This window comes from Thamnophis elegans, chromosome 3, assembly GCF_009769535.1.
Source record: "Thamnophis elegans isolate rThaEle1 chromosome 3, rThaEle1.pri, whole genome shotgun sequence".
NCBI lineage: Eukaryota > Metazoa > Chordata > Lepidosauria > Squamata > Colubridae > Thamnophis > Thamnophis elegans.
The window spans coordinates 122,836,629-122,852,278 of record NC_045543.1 but is presented as its reverse complement, the minus strand read 5'-3'; positions in this window follow the sequence as shown (position 1 = coordinate 122,852,278).

Here is a 15,650-nt window from a genome sequence, read left to right as displayed (position 1 = left end):
CTTAATTATACCAACCAGGGGACAGCAACTGGCCAACTCTGGTGATCTTAAAGGGAAGTTGCTTTAGTACTGATCAGAACTGCGGGGGAAAGTCAGTAAGAAACCTGAAGAGTAGTAGGCAAGACTGGGAAGTTGGAAAAACATTTCAGGAAAGCACTTTAGCAAGATATTCCATGTTGCTATCAAGAAAACTGCATTGGCATGTCTACAGTAAACCTGAAATGTTGTCTTTTCCAGTTTTATCCTACAGCTTTATCTCTCCACCTTCCCTCTTTTACTTATATATTCCAATCAGTAGGTTTCTACATGCAGTTCAAGATGCTAGAAGTCCAATATAAAGAACTAGTTTGATCTAGTGGTCTAGTGGTCAACTAGGAGACGGAGTTCTAGTCCCACCTTAAGCATCAAAGCCAGCAGGTTGACTTTGGGCCAGTTGCTCGTTCTCTTAGCCTAACTCATCTCAGATTTATTATTGTGGGGAAAATAGGAGGAGGAGAGAATATTAAGTATGTTCTCCCCTTTGAGTTGCTTATAAAAATAATAATGAAGGTTGCATAATAAATAAATCTAGTAGAAAGCCAGACTCTCTTGTCGACTGCTGTTCCCCAGTTATTTCTATCTGGGGAACAGGCAACTGGGGAACACCTCTACTTAGAGGATGGTGGGAGGGGGCTCAGTGACAGGCCTTCTCTGTGTTCTGACCGAGGCTTCCCAAGAGCATGAAACAAACTCCTTGTCCCGGCAAAAAACCCTTTTATTAATTTACAGAGAATTCTGCTCATTCACATGGTACTTGAGAGACTGCCTTCTGCCAATTACCTCCCATAGACCCATCAGATCCCACAGATTAGGCCTCCTCCGAATTCCATCTGCAGGCCAATGCCAGTTGTCGACCACCCGGAGGAGGACCTTCTCTGTGGCTGCTCCGGCCCTCTGGAACGATCTCCCTGTGGAGATTCGGACCCTCACCACCCTTCAGGCTTTCCGAAAAGCCGCTAAGACCTGGCTGTTCCAGCAGGCCTGGGGCTCCTGAGTTCCACCCCTACTCGAATTGTTGTGCGTGTTGTGACTTTTTAAATTGTTTTGTGTTGTTGTTTGTTTTTTGTCTTTTTACTTTTTGCATTGGGACCCTTCCCTTCTGGTTTGTCAGCCGCCCTGAGTCCCTCAGGGAATAGGGCGGCATATAAGTCGAATAAACCAACCAACCAACCAACCAACCAACATCCAGCAAAGTTTTTCAAACGTGGATTTACAGTCACAGACCTTATCTGGCTTGGAGAGCTACCAGGCCGGTATCTGTAAAACTTGGCAAGGAGTCTTGGAGAGTCGCTAACCAATTAGCAAACTAATTGTCTCCTGCAAACTTCACTCCCCTTTCTCTCCTCTTTTATTTCCTCTGGGAGGGAACATTCATCGTCTGGCCTTACTCCCAAGTTGACCCCTGCTCTTTAGTTGTTCCCTTCATCTGGCAACTCTGTGCATGTGCCTACTGGGAACAGATTCTAGCTGTACATTTGTCTCACTGCTGTCTGACTCTGACAACAACTGATAACTCCAGGACTGGCCCATGTTTCTCCCCAACCTCCTCACTGTCGGAATCTGCTGCCAGCTCCTGGGAACTACATTTATGCGGTTTTCTCAATAGTATTATGGAAGTGGTTTGACAGCCTGTCTGTTTTTTTTATTTCCACATCTAGAAAATAGCCCTGGGTTCCTCCTCACTACCAAAGAGGACAAATCCTGCTTAGCATCTAAGAACAGCCAAATTAGTTAGATATTGACATTTGCTTAGGCAGAGGATGCATATGAGAAAAAAATGAGATGCTATTTGCCGAGACACAAGAGGAATGTGCAGTTGGGATGATCCATGCAGGTGTGAGATACATGAGGGAATGTACACTGAGGGCAATAGTTGTTCTGACAGAGGCTTCCAGGAGCACGAAACAAACTTCTTGTCCTAGAAAAAAAAAGCATTTTATTAATTTACAGTGAATTTTGCTCATTCACAGCAGGCAAAGTCTTTCAAAGGAGGATTTACAGTCACACACCTTATCTGGCTTGGAGAGCTGACAGGCCGATATCTGCAGAACTTGGCAAGGAGTCTCAGAGAATCTGCCTCACTGCTGTCTGACTCTGACAACAGCTGATAACTTCCTCTGGCCCCCTCTCTGCCTCTGACACAGAGCCCTCATCAGAGCTTTTCCCAGACTCCAGGACTGGCCCATGCTCCTCCCCAACCTCCTCACTGTCCGAATCTGCTGCCAACTCCGTTGGGCGCTGGCAGGCCACAACAACAGTGTCATGAAGGCTACCTTAATAGATTGGTCTCCCTTTGTCATTTAATACCACCAGAGACATTGCTGTTCATTAAACATCTGCAAGTCAACAACCAGGCACTAAAAACTCCCATGGAAAACCTATAGTTTCCTCTTGAGTCAACAAGCTGTAAGCCTCAGTCAATCGCTCACCTGAAGCAGACAAGGGAGACCAGGGAGAAAATGAGCCTGACTGGTGAGGGAAACTAAGATAATAAAGAGATAAACCCTGGCAGGCCACCTACCCCAGGATGGAAAGACAAGGTAATCGACTCATCTAGTTGGGATAATCCCTAATTAAATCACAACTGCAGTTGAAGCTACTCAGGAGTAGCCACAAAGACCTAAATGCCTTCAGGAAACAGTTCTATAAAATTGGACCTATATTTTGGTATCCTTGCTCTGATCTCAGACTTGGAGCTTGTTGACTCAAGAGGAGACTACAGTTTTTTTGTGGATTCCTTGGCTGTGGGCTTTCAGATTTTTAATGAACAATGATAACTCTGGTGTATTAGATTATTCTAGTTGTGGAATTCTCTGGCATTTGAATTCTAGACCAACACAGACCACTCTTGTTTGTCTGAAGTTGCCTCACTGCCCTTTCTTGGACCTGACATCTAACTCTGCTTCTCGCCCTTCACACCTATGACTCTGGACTGAATTTTATGAACTTCTGTCTTGGGATTCTTGAATTCCCAGCTTCAACACTCATTGGAATTGCTGGCAGTGCATTCTTGCTACCAGGCAATATCTGATCTTTCCTGATCGTTTGAACTGCAGTCCCATCAATAAAACTAATGAAACTTGCTAGGATGATTGCTCAGTCTGGAACATAACAGAAAAAGACTTTTTTTTTTTTGGTCTTAGCAAGACTGTTGATACTTCTGGTTAGTTTCTTTTTTCTTTTTCAGCAAATCTGCTGAGCCATGTCTTGTCTCACCTCCAAAAAGCAATTTCAAACCGATAAAATTCTGATTCCATCTTTTGAAACCCAATTGTTTGATTTCTGACTCAATGGTTGCCTGTAGCTCTTCTGTCTTTGGCTGCTGCCCATAATCTTGATCTCAATCTGATCTCAGCATGTGCTTACATATTATTCTTTCAAGATATTGCTATGACCACAAAAAAGTTATTTGGTTCCCCACAGAGAAACTTGATGTGTATAGATAAATACTCTTTGTATCTTCAATTATCTTTTACTCAGCCATACACTCTTCTAACTCTTTGGATTGCTCACCAAGATCCTTTTCTCACGTCAACTAGAACCTTTTTTTTGGGGGGGGACAATGGGCCAGAAGAACATCCATGGGATATTATGAAGTGTTTGCATTGCATCTGGAAGGTAAAATCACTTAGATTCTTTTAGAGATAGGTAGTTTTGGACAAGTCCAGTAAAGAACTCATCTTGAGATGTTAACTCTGAGACCCTGAGACTATTAGGTCAGAGGAAGCAAACAGGAGCTTTTGAGACCTGCTAGAAGGCATAAGGAATAGCCAGAAGGAGAGTGGAATGATCCAATGCAAAAGCAATGATCAGACAAGCATAGTGTCAGGCTTCGAAGCCATCTTTTACAGTGGGCCTCAAGCCTGTCACATATTCTACTGTGGGAAACTGGGAGGGGGGATTGTATGGAGCATGGGAGCTTTGTAGTCAAAATAACATTCCTTCTGAGAAAATCAAGGTCATCTTGCCCCGGCACCTGGAGGGGTGTCACTAGGAAGAAATTTTTTTTGGGACAGTGACTGATTGGACCATATGATGGACATGTGGGTGCTGCTGTGGACGTATGTCTTGGGATTCTTGAATTCCCAGCTTCAACACACATTGGAATTGCTGGCAGTGCATCCTTGCTACTAGGCAATATCTCATCTTTCCTGACTGTTTGAATCGCAGTCCCATCTAGGGTGATTGCTCAGTCTGGAATATAACAGAAAAGTATATGTATATATATATATATACATACATACATACATACACACACACACACACACACACATGCATGCATGCATGCATATTGCTCTTAGCAAGACTGTTGATACTTCCGGTTAGTTTCTTTTTTTCTTTTTTAGCAAGTCTGCTGAGCCATGTATTGTCTCACCTCCCAAAAGCAATTTCAAACCGATTTAATTTTGGTTCCATCTTTTGAAAACCAGTTGTTTGATTTTTTATTTTGATTTTTGACTCAGTGCTTGCCTGCAGCTCTTCTGTCTTTGGCTGCTGCTCATAATGTTGATCTCAGTGACTGATTGAGCCATGTGATGGACATGTGGGTGCTGGGGCAGGGTCTTGAACTTTCAGCTGGGTTGGGAAAAACTGGAAGCTTTCAGATTTGGGTTTTCCCAGATGTGCCAACACATAGTTTAAATCCATTCCAAGAAACTAACTTGAGAAAGCATCTCAGGCTCCACCCAAGGAAAAAGCAAGGGAGGAAAAAAGCACATTCAGACTTTCAAGATTGTGTTATTATAGGCGTTATAAAAAAAGAAGTTTTAGACCTTTATGGTCCTGGGTTCTTAAAGTGGGATCTATTCTATAACCTATAGCCTATTGTCTATATGTAGCCTACTCTGTAGATCTGGTCTACTATGGCTAGATCCCTAGCTTTTCGTGTTGCTAAAGCCTCCAAAGAAATAACAACAGTTGGCTTATAACAATGGTAAATACATTCTTGAGAAGAAGTTGGTATATTCTCAAACCAAGAAACCACCATTTAAATTATTTTGAGGAAGTATCAGGCATGGCTGTTGAAATATATGGTGGGCTTGCAGTTGCAGATGATTTCGGAGGAAACGTCGGTCAGGGCCTCATCAGAGTTTTCCCCAGACTCCAGGACTGGCCCATGTTCCTCCCCAACCTCTTCACTGTCTGAATCTCCTGCCAGCTCTGCTGGCCACTGGAGGGCCACAACACTCTATAGCAATTTCTATACAACACTTGCCTCCTCAGCCATTCCCCCCCACCTCCTCATGCTAGCCACTTCACTCCATTCTGAGGGCTTGAGGACTAGGCAGGTGGGCATGAAGACAAATTTATCATCCTCCAAGAAAGTAAACAACAAAAGCCATAGGTGAAGAAAGTTTTCCCCCCTCTGTTGAAAGCACTGGCAGCTCCAGAAAAGAGAAATGCATCTTGTTCTGACAAGCACAGCTTGTTCAGGAATTACAATTATTTGGGGAAGAGAAATCTTCCCTTTGCATAACTTTTAAGGATTATACAGGAATGGGAAAAGTTTCAACATAGAAATATCATATCAAAAAGATATTCTTGTCATTTTTTTCCCTGAGATTTTTTTCTTGTGCACCCCATTTCTACTTTAAAGTAGATGCATAGGTTAGTAATAATAAACTTTATTTTGTTATTTATTACATCAATTTATATGTCTCCCCATCTTACAATTACATGTCTGAGCAGCGCACATGGGAGTAAAACTGAACAAAAAAACAACACAATAATTAATAACGAAGGAACAGGGTTGGGATTAGTAAGGAAAAATAGAGAGAGAGAGATCTTGATTTCTAACTTAGTTATCTTCAGTGGGCTTTAGTACATTTTCCTAATACAGAAAGAAATATAGATTTGTTTCTCTTCCAAATAAACCACAATGCCTTAAGAAGCATATTCTTAGATTGTTCAACATAATACTGAAGGTTTTACACACATATGCAAAGTTCAGTGTGGCAAACAGTCATGTGTTTTCTGCTGGGACATTTCTGATAGACTTTTTAAGGCTTATAACACTTTTGTGTTCTCTGTAATTTTGCACATAAATGTCATGTTATTTTTGTTTCATGCTTGTCTCCAGTGGGAAATATCAAAGCTAATGGCTGTTTTTTCCTGAATAGGATTGGAAAAGATTTCAATATAACAAGGTTTTAGCCTTTATTTAATTAAAATAGGCACTTATGTTTCAAAGTTATTTTTTATTACAATAAACAAATTGTTCTTACCAGAATATTGTTCAAAGAATAAATAAACTTCTTTGGAATGGAAACACGCAGCCTTGTGAATTGGATTATTTGAATGATTTTATTAAATTTTCTCTAATTTTTTATTCTTTTTCACTAAACATTCTTGTATGTAGATTTGTTAGGTGCAGGGGGGGAAATAAACTAGGTTTTAGGAATGCTTAAAGCTAGTTCAAACTCACAGGGAAAAACTAGGTCAGAAGCAATGCACATGTTATACAGATAAACGATATAAGTTTCACTGATGCTTTTAGGCAGGGTGGTGCCAAGGTGTAGTTAAGGTGTTAGTTTCTAAATCGCCCACAACTATGAATGTTCACTGAATGACTTTGAACTAGTCATTCTCTCCAAAACTACCCTTGACCACAGCTATCACAGAAACACTTGAGCCCAGACAGATACCCAAATTATGAACCAGTTCAGAATGATGGAGTACATCGTGTGTGTCCAAGACTAAAGATGGCATATCTCCTTTATTAGATAACACACAGCCACCTTGTTGAAACTGAGCATAAGTGTGTTCCTCCACATCCGAATTTTCATAATCTCAAGGTGTTGGGACAGCACCTTGGCTACTTCTCCATATTTGAGCTATGCACACTGTATATACTGCACATCGTGTGATTTGACTCCCATGGCAACAAATGATTTCCCTCAGTGGTTTCATGTAGTAAGGAGGGGAGAAAGGATAAAACATAGTGCCACTACACAACAGGGGACGTTGGGACTCAACCTTTTGTTCCTCACTGTCATTGATTGGTAGTTACCCTGGAGGAAGGATAAGAACCACTGCAAAACAACGCTCCTTCTCTCCCCTCCATTGGAGATGGTTCAGAATATTACCATGTACTGAAGGAAGCTGAGAAATCAAGAAGGACTTGGAGAGCCAATTCCTTAGCCTGATCCTGCCATGGGTCATCTAGAAAAGGCAATTAATGTGGTCTTAGCACTGTAATGCAACCTGAAGCCTGACCAACATTTCCTCCAAAATCATCTCCAACTGCAGGCCCACCATATATTTCAACAGCCATGCCTAATCTTCTTCAAAATAATTTAAACAGTAATTAAAACCAAATTGGTTGGTTTAAGAATATACCAACCTCTTCTCAATCATTTATTTACCATTGCTTTAAGCCACCTTGCTCTTATTTATTTGGAGGCTTTTGCAACAAGAAAAGCTAGGGATCTAGCCATAGTCCATAGAGTAGACCAGATCTATAGAGTAGGCTACATATAGACAATAGGCTATAGATCAGTGATGGAGAACCTTTTTCTTAAGGCGTGCCAAAATTGTGTGTGCATGAGCTATCGTGCACACACACATGCACACCCACAATTCAATGCACCCCACCCACCTGTGCATGTGGCGTGACACTCCCCTCCATGCATGCGTGCATGACAACCCCTGTACGGGGGGAGTTTTCACCATCCCCGGGCTCCAGAGGATTTCCTGAAGCCTGGGGAGGGTGAAAACGGCTTCCCCCGGCACCCTGGAAGCCCTCCAGAAGCCAGAAATGGATCATTTCTGACCTTCCAGTTGGCCCGTTGGGGCTGTTTTTCACCCTCCACAGCCTCCAGAGGGTTTCCCTCTGGAAAGCCAAAAACAGCTCGCCGGCGTGCACATGCATGCTGGAGCTGACATCTCGTGTGCCAGCAAATATGGCTCTGTGTGCCACCTGGGGCACACGTGCCATAGGTTCCCCATCACGGCTATAGATTATAGAGTAGATCACACTTTTAAGAACCCAGGACCATAAAGGTCTAAAACTTCTTTTATTATAATTATTAATTATTATTAATTAGACTTATATACCGCTTCACAGGGCTTTCAGCTCTCTCTAAGCGGTTTACAAATTTTTTAGCAAATTGAGTCATTTCACCCACCTCGGAAGGATGGAAGGCTGAGTCGACCTTGAGCCGGTGAGATTTGAACCGCTGAACTGCAGATCACAGTCAGCTAAAGTGGCCTGCAGTACTGCACCCTAACCACTGCGCCACCTCGGCTCTTGCCTATTATAATGCCTATAATAACACAATATTGAAAGTCTGAATGTGTTTTTCCCCCCCTCGCTTTTTATTTGGGTGGAGCCTGAGATGCTTTCTCAAGTTAGTTTCTTGGAATGGATTTAAACTACATGTCAGGGTTCCAAATAGTATCCTCAATAAACTAAAAGTCCGAGGCTAGAGATTCCTCTAAGTTCCAATTTATTAGAAGAGCCATGTTGGCACATCTGGGAAAACCCAAATCTGAAAGCTTCCCAGTGTTCCCCCACCCAGTTGAAAGTTCAAGACCCTGCCGCAGCAGCACCCACATGTCCATCACATGGTCCAATCAGTCACTGTCCCAAAAGAAATTTCTTCCTAGTGACACCCCTCCAGGTGCCGGGGCAAGATGACCTTGTTTGCTTCCTCTGATCAGATTGAGATCAAGATTATGGGCAGCAGCCAAAGACAGAAGAGCTACAGGCAACCATTGAGTCAGAAATCAAACAATTGGGTTTCAAAAGATGGAATCAGAATTTTATCGGTTTGAAATTGCTTTTTGGAGGTGAGACAAGACATGGCTCAGCAGACTTGCTGAAAAAGAAAAAAGAAACTAACCAGAAATATCAACAGTCTTGCTAAGACCAAAAAAAAAAAAAAAAAGTCCTTTTCTGTTATGTTCCAGACTGAGCAATCATCCTAGCAAGTTTCATTAGTTTTATTGATGGGACTGCAGTTCAAACGATCAGGAAAGATCAGATATTACCTAGTAGCAAGAATGCACTGCCAGCAATTCCAATGAGTGTTGAAGCTGGGAATTCAAGAATCCCAAGACAGAAGTTCATAAAATTCAGTCCAGAGTCATAGCTGTGAAGGGCAAGAAGCAGAGTTAGATGTCAGGTCCAAGAAAGGGCTTTGAGGCAACTGCAGACAAACAAGAGTGGTCTGTGTTGGTCTAGAATTCAAATGCCAGAGAATTCCACAACTAGAATAATCTAATACACCAGAGTTATCATTGTTCATTAAAAATCTGAAAGCCCACAGCCAAGGAATCCACAAAAAAACTATAGTCTCCTCTTGAGTCAACAAGCTCCAAGTCTGAGATCAGAGCAAGGATACCAAAATATAGGTCCAATTTTATAGAACTTTTTCCTGAAGGCATTGAGGTCTTTGTGGCTACTCCTGAGTAGCTTCAACTGTAGGTGTGGTTTAATTAGGGATTATCCCAACTAGATGAGTCGATTACCTTCTGTCTTTCCATCCTGGGGTAGGTGGCCTGCCAGGGTTTATCTCTTTATTATCTTAGTTTCCCTCACCAGTCAGGCTCATTTTCTCCCTGGTCTCCCTTGTCTGCTTCAGGTGAGCGATTGACTGAGGCTTACAGCTTGTTGACTCAAGAGGAAACTATAGGTTTTTCATGGGAGTTAAAAAGTGCTTGGTTGTTGACTTGCAGATGTTTAATGAACATCAATGCCTCTGGTAGTATTAAATGACAAAATGAGACCAATGTATTAAGGTAGCCTTCATGACACTGTTGTTGTGGCCTGCCAGCACCCAACAGAGTTGGCAGCAGATTCGGACAGTTAGGAGTTGGGGAGGATCATGGGCCAGTCCTGGAGTCTGGGGAAGGCTCTGATGAGGGCTCTGTGTCAGAGGCAGAGAGGGGGCCAGAGCTGTTGTCAGAGTCAGACAGCAGTGAGGCAGATTCTCTGAGACTCCATGCCAAATTCTGCAGATATCGGCCTGTCAGCTCTCCAAGCCAGATAAGGTGTGTGACTGTAAATCCTCCTTTGAAAGACTTTGCTTGCTGTGAATGAGCAGAATTCACTGTAAATTAATAAAATGCTTTTTTTTCTAGGACAAGGAGTTTGTTTCGTGCTCTTGGAAGCCTCTGTCAGAACAATTGTTGCCCTCAGTGTATCTGCCTTCATGGATCTCACACCTGCATGGATCATTCCAACTGCACATTCATCTTGTGTCTCGGCAAATAGCATCTCATTTTTTTTTCTCATATGCATCTTCTGCCTAAGCGAATGTCAATATCTAACTAATTTGGCTGTTCTTAGATGCTAAGCAGGATTTGTCCTCTTTGGTAGGGTTGAGGAACCCAGGGCTATTTTCTAGATGTGGAAATAAAAATATAGACAGGTGTCAAACCACTTCCATAATACTATTGAGAAAACCGCATAAATGTAGTTCCCAGGAGCTGAGCTTGATTTATCTCTCTACCTTTTAGTCTGACAGCTGCATTGTGAAGCAGACAGATCTGTCCATATATCCAAATGATGTGAACATACTCTAAGGATGAAGAACATTGGAAACTTGAATGGCAGATTTGATGAACCATTATGATTTTCCACAAATCATATCAGAACATCAATCCCATGATCCTTATATTAGTTTGCTCCTCCAGATGTCTTAGAACTGCAGTTCCAAGAATTCCCAGTTAGAACATGATTTGAGGTCTCCATGTTGGGGATTTATTCAAAGACTTGATGTTAAAGGAAGGTTTGTATTAAGACCATACTGAGGGCTTTTTTTTAGCTTCCTGTCACTTCTGACAGAGCGCATTGAGGTTTCCTCTGAAATTTGAACATTTCTGTGTTTGTTCTACCAAATCCAGATGTCCAGACGTAGCCAATGTTCACAAGGCATCTGGAAACATGACGAAAATGTCAAGGGACTCTCAGCAATATGTTAAACAGTGATTCTTTGGAAGTATAGTATTAGTTTAGATGGGTACAAAATATAATTATGATTTGAAAAATATCTTGAAATCTTTTTAGAGATTCTTTGTTGTAACTTTCTCAAAAAAATGACACTTGCCATTCTTTTCAATAGTGCATTGGTAGAGATTTAGAAGCTTGGGTGATAGAATCGACTGTGGGTGCCTTAATTATTTATTATTTATTGTTTTTTTTTTACAAAACATTTGCATTAAACCACTGCCCTGACTTGAACTTAGCTTTAAAATCTAATAAGCCAAAATGAGGATGCCGTTTTTTTTTATTTTGCAAATTGTGTTTTCCCAGACTTCTTTTACAAAGACTGAATTGTTCTTAATGGCTTTTATGTAACTGCTTGCCTGATTATCTCCAAAATATTTTGGGAGAGAAGCTGGATAAAGTGGTGATGCAAGATCCCACAGATATTTTAAAGCTTTTTTTTTTGGGGGGGGGGGTTATACAGACATTGTGGGAGCAAAACAAAACAGCAAAAATGTTTGAACTTGTCTTTAATTAGTACGTTGAGTAAAACATGTTTTCCATGTTCATTATTGAAGAACTCCATCATTTTATCTAGGGTTTCCCAGCCTTAGTGTGATCCAGATTCAATATATTGAACTTGAATCCCATAATGTCCAGACCATGATGATGTTTCTTGACAATTATGGAAGCTGAAATATAATATATCCGGTAAAGAAAAGACCATGGAAGGCAATTTGTGAAAAAGATAATGTCCCCTTCAAGTTGAACTTAATTCCTGGTGGCAGTCATGTCACTTTCTTGACAGAACGCAAAAGGGATTTAACTCTTGTCTTCCGTGATGGGTTTTTTTTTTTGGTTTATCATTTTAATTAAGCACTAACATTCCCAGGAAATCTATCCAAATGCCAATCAGGCATGATTATGTCTAACTTTCAAGGTCCGCCAAGAGTAGATGGCCATATCTCACACCCAAAGCACAAACATAACAGCTTTAGTGGTGTGAAATAGTAGGCCCGATTGTATTTAAAAAAAAAAAAAAACCCTGGCTCCAACTCTACTCCTACTTTCTGTTTGAAGAAAACTAGTAATTTCCCAGAGTCATGCAGATGATATAGAGAGCCATGTCAGCTTATTAAATGAACATCACTAGAGTTCTACTAATACTTTTGCAATTGAGCTGAAGAGTGATATTGAAAGACAAGCCATTAAAAATGGGAAATGTTTAGCATCTTCAGCCATGGAGCCTTTTCAGCTGAAAAATACACAGTGTGATATATACAATTAGCATAGCTACAGGTAGTTTTCAGCTTATGACTAGTATTGGGATCAGAATTTCCATTGCTAAGCATGGCAGATTTTATGATCTTTTTTGCCATGTTTGTTAAATGATTTACTATAGTTGTTAAGTGAATCATATGGTCATTAAGTGAATCTAATTCTTCCATTGACTTTGCTTGTCCGAAGCTGTCTGGGAAAGTCACAAACAGCGATCACAGGACCCTGTGATCATAAATACGTGCTAGTTGCCTAAATTTTGATCATATGACCCTAGGGACGCTGTGATGGTCTAAGTACAAGAACTAATGGTAAGTCACTTTTTCAGTGCTGCTGTGACTTGAAATGGTTACTAAACAAATGGGCGTCAGCAAGTGTAGTTGGACGAACACATCTGACACTTTGAAATCTTCCAATGAATCTGCTCCTGAGGTCAAATAGGAGATAAGTTCACAGGGCTTCCAAGCAGCGGTGAAATTCAAATTTTTTTACTACCGGTTCTGTGGCTGTGGCTTGGTGGGTGTGGCAAGGGAAGGATACTGCAAAATTTCCATTCCCACCCTACTCTGGGGCCAGTCAGAGGTGACATTTACTGGTTCTCCGAACTACTGAAAATTTCTGCTACCCATTCTCCAGAACCTGTTAGAACCTGCTAGATTTCACCCCTGCTTCCAAGTTCAAAATTTGCCAGTCAAAGCCTCATTCCTAACAATGAACATATAGTAAGTGCCAATGTGATTGCAGACAAAATGGCACCATCTGCATACCAGAGGGAGGCATCCACCAATTGAATAGAACCACAAGATTTGCAGGAGTCCCAAAATTACTAAGAGGAAAACCAGAAAACCAGCATGTCATGGCATCCCTCGGTAACCCCAGATAAAGTCACAGTCGGGGAAAGGAAAGGAGAATATGGAATGGGGGCAGAGTGGAATGCTTTACTGGAAGAGTGGTTGTCCAGAACCCACCAAAAGGAGCTCCCCTGTTAGGAAATGCTTGGAGACCCACTTGAGAGTTATTTAATCCAAGTTCTTCTCTAGAGGCCATTATAAGCATTTGCTCTTCCTATAGCATTTTCCCTGTCAGCCAAGCCACAAGATTCCCACACAAGCAAAGAAAAAGTACAAGATGCTTCTTTTTTTAATGGGTGTAAATTCCAAACAAAGACAGTAAACATCTTCAGAGGAATGTTGCAATCTCATTCTGAACTGTTTGTGCTTTCTGCAAGAGGAAAAAGAAATGCATACAAGAAGTTGATTGGCTTTTATTTTCCAGTTTATTCCCTTCAGAATTTTTTGGGAACCGATCTTTCTCGTCGGGTGCATGCCCTGCTATCTAGTCAATACACTGATGGGTTACAATCTGTTTTCAGCAGCTGACCCAGACATAACATCAGTGTTTCCTGATTAGATTGATATGGGTTTCTGTTATTTGCTTTTTTTGCACCCTGAGAAACAATTCTTTTTTGTTGTTGTACGGTAAACAGCATTGCAAGGCCCATATTAAATCATAATTATTTACTGGGCTGTTCGTGCACCTTTGTCCCTGAGGAGCGCGGTGACGTGAATTTACAGGAAGATCAGGGTATTTCTCACCAACAGCTTCCTGTTATTGATATGCCTTTGTTTAGTTGTGATCTTACTTTTAGCCTTTCGGATTCTCAAGGGAAAAATAAAACAGCACATTCCATAACACTGGAGACCATAGTTGGGTGTCTAACAAAATACTTTAAATTCTGGGCAATGGATTCTATACTATATTATGTCAAGGTTTAAAAATAAACTAGCATTTTTTTTTTAAAAAAGAATATTATTAGTTCAAATTACATTGCTTGGAATAGCTGCAGTAAAGCCCCTAGGAGTGCTTTGGTTGTAAACATCGCTGCGCTGACTTAAAACTATGTTCTTTGGAAGTACGTGGCACAGCCAGCTGAATATTTTGGTCAACCAAAATCCGAATGAACAGCAGAGCAATGGCTGTACAAATAAATTCCTTCGTGTGACTCTGAAACTGCTTTTGCCAGCCAAACAAACGTTACTCATTGAGATGGCCACCACAGTGGCTATTAAGGGAAGACACCAATCAGTGCATTAGGATGTCTGAAATATTTGTGACCGTACCAAACCTCTGCACACATATCAGCTGCGAGCAATGCACACCTAAAAAAGACACTGCAGTTCTCTGCACAGATACAGGGAATTTCTACATAGAAGCTTGATTCTAACTAGGAAAAGAATATCTTCACCTAAAAAACATATTTAACAAGACATATTTAACAAGGCAGGCCTTTTTGGAACAGATCAACCTAATACTGAGTCCTCTGCATATTCACCTATTTTGCTAATGAGTTTCAAAGAGAAGTTGATGAGGGATTCTTGAAGTTATAGTCTGAAGTACAGTCTCTGTATCTTTTTGCTGCCCTGATTCATGTTGCTGCCTTTCTAGAGTTGAGACTCCAGCATACAGAGTACAGAGTACAGAGTACAGAGTACAGAGTACAGAGTACAGAGTACAGAGTACAGAGAAGAGCAACAAAGATGATTAGGGGGCTAAAACATATGAAGAACGGTTGCAGGAACTAGGTATGTCTAGTTTAATGAAAAGAAAGACTAGGGGAGACATGATAGCAGTGTTCCAATATCTCAGGGGCTGCCACAAAGAAGAGGGAGTCAAGCTATTCACCTAAGCACCTGAGGGCAGGACAAGAAGCAATGGGTGGAAACTAATCAAGGAGAGAAACAACTTAGAACTAAGGAGAAATTTCCTGATGGAACAATTAATCAGTGGAACAACTTGCCTCCAGAAGTTGTGAATGCTCCAACACTGGAAGTTTTTAAGAAGATGTTAGATAGCCATTTGTCTGAAGTGGTTTGGGTTTCCTGCCTAAGCAGGAGGTTGGACTAGAAGACCTCCAAGGTCTCTTCCAACTCTGTTATTCTATTCTAATCCCTAATTATACTATGATAATCAGGGAGAGATAAAGCCCAAACCAGGATAAGTTCCTACCTGGTATAAACAGTGAATTGTATTCTCATTGGAGAAGGAACAATAGAGAACACATGTGGGGGCACATTGTTCTCCCCAGTAGGAAGGTATTGCATTTATCATCATAATCAATTTATTAATGACAATCCCATCTCACCCCCTGAGTGTGTATTCCATCGGCAGAAACATATTGTCAAAGGAGCCGAGGTGGCGCAGTGGTTAAATGCAGCACTGCAGGCTACTTCAGCTGACTGCAGTTCTGCAGTTCGGCTGTTCAAATCTCACCGGCTAAGGGTTGACTCAGCCTTCCATCCTTCCGAGGTGGGTAAAATGAGGACCCGGATTGTTGTTGGGGGCGATATGCTGACTCTGTAAACCGCTTAGAGAGGGCCGAAAGCCCTATGAAGCGGTATATAAG